Source organism: Rattus norvegicus, chromosome 17, assembly GCF_036323735.1.
Source record: "Rattus norvegicus strain BN/NHsdMcwi chromosome 17, GRCr8, whole genome shotgun sequence".
NCBI lineage: Eukaryota > Metazoa > Chordata > Mammalia > Rodentia > Muridae > Rattus > Rattus norvegicus.
The window spans coordinates 34457600-34472338 of NC_086035.1; positions in this window are offsets into that span (position 1 = coordinate 34457600).

The following is a 14739-nucleotide window of genomic DNA, read 5'->3' on the forward strand; positions in this document are numbered from 1 at the left end:
AACCAGACTTAAACAGAAATCGAAGAAACCCAGAGCCTTTCTTCCATTCAGAACAGTGCTTGTGATCTGGTCACATCAATGTGAGTCTGCCAGTGCTCAGAAAGCCTATAAAAACTGGCTCTGAAAGGACATGCATGTCTCTGCTATGTTGGCTCAGAAAGACAAGCAATTGAACGATTACTGTAGCACTTGGAGGCTCACTAGATTCAGAAGGCAGCCCATGGATCAGCGTAAGAACAGGGTAAAACAAAAACATGAACTGACTATGAAGTCGAGACTTTCAGTTGTCACTGAAGACTTAAGATGTGGGCACATGTGACTCATAAATTAAGCTTTCCAGACTTCCTCAATCTCTTAAAAAAAACATAGAAAACCCACGTGGAACTTTAAGAAACTGTAGAAAGGAACTCATGCATAGAGTGTGTGTTCAATGGACCGTGTGAAGGGCATGATTAGACTGTAGGATTTCTATCACTATCAGGTATTATTCTAAAAATGGGAGTAGCAGATAAAGAGTTCAGGCAGGCTATTCACTACTTTTAAGTTGCTGTGACAAAGCAACTTCTGGAAGAAAGTATTTAGACTTGCTTAGAGTGCCATAGGGAGAGGCCATAATGGAGGGGGAGGTGTGGCAGCAGGCAGCCAGAACAGGAGGCTGAGACACCACATCCTCAACCACATGCAATGTGTGTGTGTGTGTGTGTGTGTGTGTATACATACATACATACATACATACATACATACATACATACATACGGAGAGAGAGAGGGAAGAGAGGAAGACTAGGCTTGGAATGAGCTTTTGAAACCTCAAAGCCTACCCTTAGTGACCCACTTCCTTTAATAAGGCCACAGCTACTCCAACAAGGCCATACCATCTAGTTGAACAAATACCCCCTACTCACTCAAATCCATGAGCCCCTGAGGGTCCATTCTTATTCACACACCACAGTCTCCTCCCCAAATAGTGCCACCAACTGAGGACTAGAGGCTAAAAACACCAGAGCCTGTGGAAGACGTTTCCCATTCAAACTATCACAAACAGAATTTTCTTCTCTCCTGTAATCAGCATATAAAAATGTATATTCTTTCTCTAAAGTGCCTAAATTTTTGTCCCTAAATTTTCATCTTTTTTCTTATAAATTACTCATTATATTTACTTGTATTTATAGAATGTAAATCATTAAAATAAAGAAAATAAAGGCAAAAAATTGAATAAAACTGGTAACTACTTCTAGAGCGTATATTTTCTTTTTAATTGTATCATCAAGTATTTTTTTAATTATTTTTGAGGTTATAATGACAGCACATCTAATATCGGGGCAGTGATTCAATGTCCTGAAGCCAGGAATAGATTTTTCTCTTTACACAGAATTCAAATAGGTCGTATTTTTCAAAATGGCCAGTAGGTAGAACTTATATACCTGCGCTGTACAATCGGAATGTCAGCACATAGTAATAACCCCACGTACACCAAGCTTCCGGATGATCTCCAAATCACTGTCATAAAAATAAATGTTGCTCCAGAGTGTAAAACATGTTTCAAGTGGAGTTGAATTCCACCAACATTTCTAACTATATCAGGCACAAGACTTTCCCCCTAAACGGTTTCTTTTTGATATTTTTAATCAAAAAACATCCTTTGTCATTCCAAATGCATCAAAGTCTACAGCTTCACATTATGACCTTCCAAATAAACTGCTTCAGGATTGGGCTCCTTTTACAACAGAGGGCACTGTTGTATGTTTGTAGCATAATTTAATACTAGAACTATGAGGGAGGAGCCACAGTTTGACATCCATCATTCAACGGTGGTACATGAAAACACTGGATAGTTTGTGATACATGCCTCTAATTATTCGTCTTGCTTCCCCTGGCAAAATCAACAACATACATGTACATCCACATTAAGCTACAGAAGTCGCATAATTCTTGCAATCTCCTGTTAGCATCTTGCCTATGTATATAAAATACCTTGTTGTAGACTTTAATGTCTACTGCAGTTGGCAACGATGAATGATGCCAGAAAATGTACATTTATAAATTACTCGAAAAATGAAAAAGCTGGAGAATTGAGAGTCACCTGGGGAAGTGGTGTATTTTGTAGCTTCCTGCAACTCATTTTAATTGGAAAAAAAATAATCCCTCAAAATGTCTTTCATTTTCCTATTCTCAGAAGAGAAATAAGAATGATCTATAAAGCCAAGTGTCAGTCAATGACTAAAGAAAAGAGATTTCTTTTAAGCCTTATAATCCTCTTTTTATGCAGGAATGTCTTGCAAGATTTATTTTAATAGGTGCTTTAAGTATTCTGATCACTATTTTGGTAGTATAATCCCTATAGTGTTGGGGAGTGATGAATGACTATTTTAGGCTCATCTGACAGCCAGTGGCACTGAACTAAATTACCATTCCTTCTAACAGAGCCCCTACCTCTCTCTTCCTTTAAATGTTGATTAAAACAGTAAGGGGTGGATGAAAAATGTGTCGTTTTGGCACGTGGATAAAGAAATAACGGAAGCGGGTAGCTGGAGCCCTAGTGACACAGAGATCGGGCTCTGCCTTCTGTAAAGACGGTGACAGGTCCATTAGACCTCTGCGGTTCCGTGACACATCCTGGCTGAGAGAATGTGTTTTCACAGTCCATAAGCCCTCTGTCACTTAAATGTCTAAAAGTCTGAGGCTGGTGGCAATGTACTTCTGTGTTATAAAAGACAAGCATTTGACACAGCTGTTTTATTCACCCAGTCTAGGCCTTTTCTTGAAGTGTGCGGTTTCTCTTCGATAAAACAGGTAATGTCATGGTGTGTGCCTCAAAAACATGAAAATTAATATGAACTGTACCAGAATGGACATATCTTCCCAATAGTATGAAATATTCTAGACGTGAAGCACCGCGTAGGGTGCCAGTTTTATACATTTGTTGTTTATAGGCCCGCTTCTGACTATTTGACCTCAGCGTAGCGGTCCTGCTCACGTACCAAGTTATCCACTTGAGGAAATGTTCGAGGAGACAGTCGAGCATGAAACAGAGTCAGGAGTGGGGACTCATATGGTGGTTATTACCTCTCATCCACGAAGCTGCAGAGCCAAGTGGTTTGATCGTAATGGTCACTGATTTATTTGACATGGATGAAGGAAAAGATACAATTTTAAGTTAAAATTCAGGTATCTTAGGTGAATAAAGACCAATTAATTACACTTGAAGCAGAGGAGAAGAGTTTCCAGGACCTGAGCGTGTGTGTGTGTGTGTGTGTGTGTGTGTGTGTGTGTGTGTGTGTGTGTGCGTTATAAAGTGTGAGTGTGGAAGTCAGATAACAACTCAAGAGTCTCTCCTTCCTCCTTGCTCGCACGTGAGATTTTATCCAGAGATTGTTTCTTCTGAGTCAATCAAGGGTGGCTCTCCTGGTTTCCTGCTCAAAGCAGATTAAAAAACAAAAATAGAAACAGACAACAACCCCCCACACACACACACCAGACACAAATTAGAGGAGGTGAGAAATTAGAAGCAAGAAAACTGGCAGCAATAAAGGGGCAGTTGCTAGACAAAGAGGGAGGAGAGATGAAGGCTCGCTCTAGTCTGATGCTCTACGGAGTAGCACAGCCACAGTGATCCATAACGATGGTCCAGTTGTCAAAACGGCCAAACCATGTCCAGCAGTTGATGCTTTTAAATGTCGTAGTTTTCAACTATTTTATAAGATGGTATGGAAATACTTGAAGAGTTTAATGGAGTGGAGTTAAGCAGATGAAATGTCTCTTTTCCAAGGATGTCTCTTTGTATATGTCTCTTTGTGACAATGTCATGACAGTGGCTCAGAAATAAGTAATAGACCCCAGCTTTAAACACGAAAGCCATCTATGGTCACACCCAACATGTACAGGCTGATTGCAGGCTCTGTAACACACAAAGGGGAAATTGTATGTTTTTGTTGTTGTTATTACTGTTGTTGTTGTTGTTGTTGTGCAGTTATGGTGATGGCTATTCTATCTCCTTACACAGCAAAAACACCACAACTATCTCAGTCTGTGTGTCCCAATAACTTTATCCATCGGCTTCAGGGAAGCCAAGTGACCCAAGCCTGACTGAGAAGCATTTGGAGTCTTTCAGAGCAGAATGTTTGGCTTCAAAGATGGACCTGTGACAAAAGATGACCCAATAAAGTCTATTCCCATGCTTTCTGTAGCTATTCATACATATGCAGGTTGAACGCTGGGAATGTAGCATATTTTCAGGAGAGAACGTTCCTATGAAAACTAATGTTGCATCTACTAACTAATGTGCTATTAGTCTATTAATTAATGTGCTCAAAGTATAATATGTTCCATTCTCTGGGCATATCCAAGCATTTAGTGGAATGCATTATTAATGAATCATCTCTGTGAGTCCTAAAATTTTTAGATATTATTGCTGTGAATTTTGGTGTGTTCATCTGCCCCTTGCTGCATGGGGTCCCAATGAGGGCATGATTTGAAATAATAAATTTCCCATTAAAATTAACTCATTATATAGGCAGATTTACCTGGATATCAGTGACTTCAATGTGAAGGGTGTCTTAATCCTCCCATTCCCCACCAGTGTTCTTATTGGTGTCTCCTGCTCTGGTGTCTGTGAACTTCCTCTGATGAAATTGGACAACAATGTTGCAGAACACTTCCACTACTGCTCCAGCTGTCTTCCTACTTATAGCCCGATCTGCTTGCCTGACTTCTATATTGAAATAACTTCATATTGGCTGCCACTGGGTAACTGAATAACACAGAGGTTATTGGCTCTGATTTTTGCCTGTCTCGTTGCGGCTTGATTCTGTCTTTTTACCTATTAGAGAAGTCTGCTACTTTACAATTCTTCTTCTCTTCTTTAACCCAGTTATAGAGGGTGCTCCACCGAGACTTGTAATCAGAATGTTCATGTCGGTCGAGGTATAAGAAGTCCTTCTGTGGTTGGGGATTTAGCTCAGTGGTAGAGCGCTTGCCTAGGAAGCACAAGGCCCTGGGTTCGGTCCCCAGCTCTGAAAAAAAAAAAAGAACCAAAAAAAAAAAAGAAGTCCTTCTGTGATCTGTAGAAGGGACGCTGGGTTTTGTGTGCTTTCTCTTTGGTTATGTTCCCTAATTATAACGACAATGATTTTGCTCCCAAAGCAAAGTCAACAGAAAGCAGTGCCCTCTGGCACAACCATCCCCCAATAAAAATATCAAGAATATGCGCAATCATTTTTAAATGACTTGGGAGGAGATAGTATGACAGCCCAGAAAAATGAGTTTTAAGAGATAAAGATATTATGAAATAAACGGAACTACATCTATGTTTGACTGCTATGAAACAGTGCTTCGTAAGTTTTCCAATCCTCTGTGCTGAATGGTTGTGAGAAGAAAGAAACCATTACCTTCATCGATGCTGCTGGCTCATTCTGTCATTGACCACACGTCTATTGAGTGTTTATAATCTCCCCGGTCCATAACTGAATTAAGAGAAGGAGTGAAATTTCTCTATGATGCTGTTCCTGTTCACATCACATTGCTGCAATTGTTCTTCAATGCTTGTTTTGGGTTTGTCCCTTCTTGGTACTGAAGTCTTTCAGATTAGCTCTGTGCTGCAAAGCACAGTCTGCTATTTCCAGCTGCAGCCTCCCTCTGCATGGGGCATGTGGTTGAGATGTGGCTGGTCAAGTGTAGATGGAAGTGAAGCTGTCTTCAGCTCACCTTTGCTGTGAGACCCGTGCTCTGCGTTCATCACCTGCCCTGCCCTTTCTCTGTTCTGCTGCTGGAAGGATCACTATTGATGACTGCAGTTTCCCTTGGGCCCAAGGGAAAAGTTTCCTAGTGCTATATCCTACTGAGTAACATCCATGTCCATCCCCAGGTAACAAGTGACCTGGAACGGAAACATGTTGTCTTTTAGATGACTACTTTCACTCACATGACTTTTTACATAGCATGACATGTAAAAGCAGTTTATCCATTTTTAATTACTGAGTTGTATTCAACACTAATAAGAGGTCTTCAGAGAAACAAAACCAATTTTATCTGTCTATCTATCTATCTATCTATCTATCTATCTATCTATCACCTACCTACCTATCTACATACCTACCTACCTGTCTGTCGGTCGGTCGGTCTGCCTGCCTGCCTATCTATCTATCTATCTATCTATCTATCTATCTATCTATCTATCTATCTATCTTGTATTATCATTTATCTACCTTCATTGCAATCATAATCTGTTTTATAATAATTATCTATTTATCTATCTATACTCAATCTGTTTTTAGCATTTATCTATTCACGCATATACTTTTTCCACATAGAAAAAGAAGTATATTGTAAGGTTTTGTGTCATATTGTAATCACAGACAGCAGTAAATCTCCAAATCTTCAGGGTAGACCAGCAGGCTGAAGATTTCAGGCCTCGTGCTGAAGACTATTCACAGGATTCTCTGACCCTTGTGGGAAGTCAGATTTTCTCAATGTTCTTTAAATTGATTAATGATGTCTGCGGTCATATGGAGATCATCTAGCTCACTAGAAATTTAACAAGTTATGTTAGCCCTATCTGAAAAATAGTGTTAATGTTTATATAAATATATAACCAGTTAAGCACATAAAATTAACCATTACTTATTTCACTGTGTAGATCTATCAGCATTTATTTATTTATCTTGTTCAAAAATATTTTTTCAGTTTTGGAGATGTTACTAATAAAGCTTCCAAGAATATACTTCTACTGGTCCTTGTATATCTAGATGTATGCTTTTGGAAGCCTAAGCTCCATGTGTGTAGTTTCATATCTATGTTAACCCTTGGAATCTTCAGTTTGTACTTTAGCCATTTTATTGTACATTAGCATCGATTTTCTTCTTTTGTTTTTAGAGACAGGACCCCCTTGTACATCAGTCTGGCTTTGCAAGCTCAGTATATAGCTGAGAGTGACGTTGAAACTCTCGTCTTGTCACATTCCCCTCTGGGACGATGGGACTGTGATTGTGTGCTACCTTTCCCAGTTTCTGTGGTGCTGAGCCTCAAACCCACAGCTTCCTGGAGGCTAGAAAAGCACTCTACCAACTGACCTACATCCTCAGCCCAAACTGTGGCTTTTAAAGTTGTTTTCCTCTGATTACTCATGTTAAGCTCATTTACGTACAAATGTGCCAACTTTCTATTTTATTTGCTTTGCTGTTCTGCAGGTATAAGCATTCACTGTGGGACACATAGATACTCAGCCCAGAGAACGCCACTCCTATGCAGCTGTGCTTTGAGAGTATTCTTGCCATATAACCTTATATTTTTATTGTTTGAAATCCTGAGTATCAAATTAGCTTTCCTGAAACTATAGTCTATAGTACATGAAATAGAAGTCTATGCTTGTTGATACACACACACACACACACACACACACACACACACACACACACAGAGAGAGAGAGAGAGAGAGACAGAGACAGAGACAGAGACAGAGACAGAGAAAGACAGAGAGACAGAGACAGAGAGAGAGAAACAGAGACAGTAAAAAATTGAAAAATGTAGAGTATACCTCATATATTAATATAAAGATGCTGGTCATTCATCAGATATATGCATTGTGAATATTTTCCATTCGTTTTAAATATTTTTATCTCTCTTTAGAAGGCTAGAAGACTTTCATGTTAGTGAAGCCTAATTAATCATTTTTTCCCTTCCCCCATCATTTCCCCACCCTCCCGTGTTTCTCCTCATGTCTGCCTCCCTCTCTTCCTTTACACATCTCTACTCTGCCCTTCCTCTCCTCTCCTTTCTCCTTTATTCTCTTTCATTCCAGGACTAACATACTAGGACAGTGCCCTACCACTGAACTACATGCCCAGCCCTTGTGATTTAACCAGACTCTCACTGTGGAGCTCAGGCAGGCCATGACTCCTCAGTCCCGCCTCCGTTTTCCAAGTGCTTGGGTTACCTACCCTACGTGCCCTCTCACACTCAGCTATCATTTTCTTTGATATATAACTTTTACTCTGGCCCCGAAACATATTTATTTATCTCAAACTTAATATTTTATCCTTTTTATTTATAATAATTTTATAAATTTAGGTTTTAAAATATTTGCAACCTAATTTGAGTTAAATTTTGTGTAGATCATGACATTTTCCTATTTATATCCAGTTTTGCCATCAGTATTTGTTAAAGAAAACTATCATTTTCCACTGGAAATCATAGGAATGAGTCGTAGGAATCATTTATGCAGATGTCACTTTGTAGCCTTCCTATTCATTAACATTCTAGGAATGCCTTGACTGCTTCAAATCTATCTCCATATTTTTAAGTTGCAAAGACACAGATGTCTATGTCTGTATCTTACTATAAGATCAAGCCAATTAAAACTCCCAGCATGGATCAATTGGGGCTGTGCACAACTCGATCACTTGTTTTCTGTATTTTGATTGGTTGTGGGTTTTCTGCAATGATCTCTATCTGAAACAGAGAGGAGTTCCTGTGTTGAATGGTAAGAACTACTCTTATCTGTAGGTATAAAGACACACAGTTGGAATGCAGTTAGAAGTTCTGCTTGTTTACCAAAGTAGTGGTTGCAGATTCTGCTCCAAGATCCATGACCTGGCTAACCCTGGGCAAAAACCTAGATTTTCTATATCAGGATTGACTTCCCTCTTGGTAAACAGGTTTTAAGTTCAATTAGAGAACCACAAGATACAAGTGTCACTATGGCACCCTTACGTCTTATTGTGGAATGGTAGTTATGGCTCCCAGGCATCAAGGCTGGATAGGGCTGTTGGTTGCTTTCCTCCCTTAGAAGCTTATGGTACCTTTTGGTACTGTGAAAACTAAATCCATCCAAAAGAGGATGGTTTTAGGTCAGATCCAGCTCATCCCCTCTGGGTTCTGTATCTGAAATGCAGGAGTCTTCAGCAATAGGGTCTTACCTCCAACCTCTGTGGGGCACCAAGGGCAATAACAACCTGTAGTGTTTGGGGAGTTTCTTGGACTCCCCTAACCAATAAGTTATAAGAGGGGTTCTCATGCCTGCTGTTAGATAGGCTAAGCTTTGGAGGGGAAGCATTGCTAGATTGTGTAGAATAATTTCACTTACACTACTGATCCTTCTAGAATACAACCCCTATACCTAGGCTTTAAAAACCAGGACAGAAGAAGAAGCAGAAAGATTGTAAGAGCCAAAGGAACAGAATGTCTGCTATGAGATTGTATCTCCTAGAAATGCCAGGGAAGCTACACCAGAAACCTCAACAACGTGGCTACCTAAACAAGTCCAGAATAAGGATGACATCACAGGCCTGCTGACATGGGAAGGGGAAGGTTCAACCCTAGACAAAGAACCACAGGTGACTAAAGAGTGTTGAGAGTGGAAGAAAACAGTGTTCCCCAGAGAAGAGTACCCCAACTGCTTATCCAATAGTAAATGGTCAGCCTTGAAAACTATATGCATAAAAGTAACATGATATGGATCAAGCAACTTATATATTTAGGAACACACACACCTGTGTGTTAGTGTGTGTGTGTGTGTGTGTGTGTGTGTGTGTGTGTGTGTGTGTGTGTGTGTGTGTTTGTTAGAGGAATTAAAGAGAAAGGGGAAATGGGGTGATTATATTTTAATTTCTAAAATTAAAACTAAATTCAAAATGGATGGAAAAGGGCTATCAAGCACTTTGGTGACTTATTAAGAACACTAATAAATACATGCTGCCTTACATCCTTAAGTACTCTAAACTTCTTTAAAATATTAAAATGATATCTTTGAAGCTATTAAGTGTTTACTAAAATATTAAGATGTTACTTGTTTGTATAAAACAAGTTGTTCACTGGATTTATAAGATAAAGGCTTCTTTAAGCTATAAAGTGTAACATTCTATACCTTGATTTTTGATAAGATTTCCTTTCAAAACATGTTCTAAATTAAAATGTATAAATTAAAATAATCGATAGTCACGTTTAACATAAAAAGCATCTGACTTAATTTATTCATAAATGTTCTTAGTATAAAACCTTGAAATGCAAGGCATAGATAAATAAGGCCTTTGCTTTATCGTTTACTGTGAAGCATTTACCACCCGTGGTCGGATTTTATTTTGTGTTGTGTGTTTCCTCATTGCTTTGTTAAATGCTTATTGTCTTAACCGAGCTTCCTCCCACTCTTTGTTCCTTAAATCTTTTCATATTTAGATTTTAATTATGGTGTTAGCATCTCAGCTGAACATTCCTAAGTAACAAAATAAGGCTAATCTTATTTCTAATGAAGTTGTTCGTGAGAATGCTATCTTTCCTCTCATTAATCATTAATTCTGTGACTGTTTATCTCAGACTCCCACCTTGCTTACGTCTAGCTTTCGTGTTTAAAAGATTCAAGTGCCTTTCTTTCCAGTCTGTGAAACACATTTTTCTCACCATGATTCAGTGTAAATTGGATAAAGGATTCTAAATTCTAGTCTAGATTCTAAATTCACAAAAACTTATTTAAAAAAAAACCTTACTTTGGAAATAGCCTAGATTATTAAAACAAGTACACACACACACACACACACACACACACACACACACACACACACGAGATACTGTGTTTCTATTGATATTAAAATGTTAAGGTACAACACATTAAATATTGTAAAAGACCCTTTTATGTGCTCAGATGTTTAAAAAAGGAAGTAACTTTCCCTTCATTTACTCCAGGTAGAGAAACTCAAAGATCTACATTAACTTTTCTTATCCAAATTATGCAGAAGGCATCAGTCTCTAACAACAACATTAATGGTGCTCTTTATCTTAACCACTGATGTCCCTTGATTAAATATTTAAGTAGTCATATATTATAATTGCCAGGACTTATAAATATTACTTAGGGCTGCAGTCGGTTCATCAGTTCAGCATACTGGCTGCTTTTCCAGAGGACCCAAGTTCAGATCCCAGCACCCACATCAGGCTGTTCACAACCATCTGTACCTCCACTTCCAGGGGAGTCTGACACCTCTGCAGGCGCCTGCACTTGTGTGCCTATAGCCATACATACACACACCTAAAGACAGTACAAGTAAATCTGTTTGAATTAATTGTGATAATAAAAAGGAGTGAACAGCATTACAGTGATTTGTTCTAGAATCCTATTTCTATTTCTAACCAGAAAAATAAAAGTGAGGAGGGTTGGTTATGCCTACAAGGCCCATAGAATCCTGGTTTCTATGGATTTCATCTCCTGCTTGTACCACTTATCAGTATTTGGTACACCTAAAAAGGCAATCTTGTTAAAAGAAAAGTTAAAAGAATGATATATTGTTATCTAATTGCTTCTAAAATGTGGCTTTCCATATACTTTTCCAAGCTAAATCTGGTATAATGCCAGTATAATAAAACAGATCAATTCAGTATTGACAAATACAAGTTACCATAATTTAGATATTAAAATTTTACCTAAGAATTAGAGCTAGCCACTCCAAATGAAGTTAGAACTATAGGATCAAGCTGGCTGAAACAAAACCAAAAAAGCAAAACCTTTCCCCAAACTATTATCATATTGGAACATGGCACCTGGGATACCCCAAATGTATACTACTGTGTCACCCACATTTGACTGCAGAACAAAGTCACTTCCTTTGTGATCATAGCTGTGTTTGTGTGTCTAAACCTTTCTTTACTCAATGTGGAGCCCCAGAGATGAGACACATTCACTAGAAGAGTCTCCTGGATTTGTATCCGGTATGAACATGGTCCCTTGCATCGCACCTCGTCTTCCAACATCACCTCCCTAGTAGATGTTGGTGAGTTCTTTCCAAGGCTCCACCCTCCCTTGGTTTGGTCAACACTGAGGGTTTATTGTGAGCTGGCTGTTAGGATCCTGCTCTGTTCGTTTCAGCCGTTCTGTTTGAGATATCTATTTTGTCCCGAGCACTCAGTTTCAGAGCATTTTGGTTTTGTTTGCTCTGGAGTGTTTGCTGATTGGCTAACAGTTGCCCTTTCCCTCCTGTCACTCCTCCAATATCAGGTCTACCTTTTCTGCGACCTCCCCTGCTTACTGCGTTCCTGTGGCCTTCGGTTTATGAATCCCTGAGCACCTGATCATAGAGATGCTGACGATAAGAGGTACTTGTTGCCTCCAGCCCAACAGCGTGGAGATGCAATCGCGGTGTTCCACAAAGCACATACGCTCTTTCTCTCGGGGTAGAAAGAACTTATTGACTCAGGAAAACACACAGAGGTTGGTTATCCAGTGTCTTGAGCCTCCTCCTGTTCTCATAAAGTACAGAACAAGCCTGAGGCACAGTGTGAGTAGCTGAGCTTGGTGGGAGCTGAGGGAATTACTCACCAAAGCAAGCATATACATCTAACCGAAACACAGATCCCAGCTACCGTGAAGACGCCTGTTACTCTTAGTAGAAAATGGAAAAAGAGATTTGGCGAAGGGAGAAATGTTCGGGAAATACTTCTATTTAGTACTCTAGCTGGTGTAATGTTTGATAATGGTGTTAATTCAACTTAAAAGAATTTGAGAAATGGACAAATCAAGCTAAAGATAAGTAGGCTTTTATGTTTTGCCCAGAGGAGAACATTTGATATTCCATTTTTTTCCCACACTAAACTATAATTCCTCATCAATAAAATTGATTACCATTAAGAGATCAACCTAATTTATTTGAAATAAAAAAGCATCTAAAAAAAGAAATTATGGAACTACCAGTATTCAAAGAGATTAATGAAAGCTTTAGAAATTATATCTAGTTTTTAAAGAGATGTTAAAAATAAACAGAAATTTCAGGTTTAAATCATAGATGTGATATAAATAATTATAAGTGTATAATTATAATTACACTTATAATTATTTATATAATATATAAAATATGTAATTATATGTAATTATATGTGATCATATGTGATTGTTAATGTAAAACTATATAAATGTGTAAATGTATAAATATATACATATATATAATTATAGATTCTGAAGAATCTCACTTTTCTCAAGTCCTGCGCATCAGAGAACCTTGACTAGTATTGCCTCTTCCTTCCTTATCTCCAAGCACATCAAGATTCTGTATCCAAAGAAGATACTTATCTCCTCCTTTAAGGATAAAACTTGAAAAAGAAGTCTTTCCTGTATTTAAAAAAGATGACCTAGGAGTTGGAGGGATGGTTCAGTGGTTAAGAGCACGGCTCGCTCTTCCAGACGATCTGGATTCAATTCCCAGCACCCACATGGTGGCGCATACCATCCATAACTCGAATTCTAGATGACCTCATATCTTCTTCTGACCTCAGGCATCGGGAACACATGTGGTGCACAGACACACATGGAGCAAAGAAAGTAAAATAAGTTAAATGAAATAAATGTCTTTGAAAGGAGGTGGCTAAAACCTTTGACCGTGGCATTTCCTCTTGATAACAGTACCTTCTGGCTTGACCATGATCTTCAATAGTCTACCCTAGTGGGTGAGTAAATAGGTGGCACTGATCCTCAACATTTACTAATGAGCTGGGCGTCCCTGGGCACTGACGTTCATATCAATTCTTCTAATTCCTAATTAGGAACTAGTCCTTCTAATTATCATTGTAAAAAACAGTTAAATATTGCTTTACAAAGTAATTGCTGGGCATCCTATATGAATTCAAATGCTATATAAGCCACCTCTGCTCATGGTAGACACTCCTCACTACCACAGGGGCCTTCTAGGCACAGCAAGTGGGAATCCAGCATTGTACAGTCTTTCCTCAGAGAGCTCCCAGCAGTCTGGAAGAACAAGAGCTGAAGTGGGGTGGTTTCATGCTTTGAGAAACACACCGTAGCTGCAGCTCTCTTTCTGGCAGAAGGATCCCCAGGTACTTCTAACTTCCCCTGTGCTGTAGAACCTCAAGAGATGAACAGTGATTATGTGTCTTACCTTACACCTATGCCAGTCTCTTCTGGGAACACATGTCCCTAGGCTTCCATAAAGCTCCAGGATGCCCACATTCAGCTCCACTGAAACTGAGAACCAATCAACAGAACTTAACATCTCAGACATTTCTGCTAAATCTTACTTTTTTATATTTCTTAAACTTTTCATATTTGGATGTTTTATAACTATCTGAGATATTTGAGATTTTCTTTGCTATATACATATACACATATACATCATATACATCATATATGTACACATACATATATATCTTTAAGTGATAGAAATAATGCCAGTCAGCAAATGAGTATAATAATCTGTCCATTTATCATGTTTAGTGTGTGTGCCTGTGTGTGTTTGTGTATGCATGTGTGTATGTATGTGTGTGTGTATGTGTGTATGCATGTGCATGTGAGTGTGCATGTATGAAAGAGGGAGAGAAAGTGTGCATGTGTGCACACATGTGTATCTATTTTCTACTGATCTTTTGATATAACATTTCTCACAGAACTAGGAACTCACGGCTTTGGCTAGCCTGGCTGTCCTATAAGGCCAGGGGACCCTCCATACCTGGCCTTTGATGCAGGTTCTGGGGATCGAACTTGGATCTCCATGCTTATATGGTAAATACTTTGCCAACAGAGCTGTTCTCCTAGCCCCTAATTCATAAATATGATTTGCTTAGGCCCACAAAATCTAGGAGCACTGATTTCTCACAAGTCCAATGTCTTGTTTAAATTCCTGTCACTAATAATATTTGGTACATGGAGGGATGGGGGAGTGAATTTTGTTAAAATGAAATTCAGAAGAAGAGTGTGCTATTGAGCTATTCTATGACTGGAGAGAGTCATACAAATAAACACCAACACTAGCTA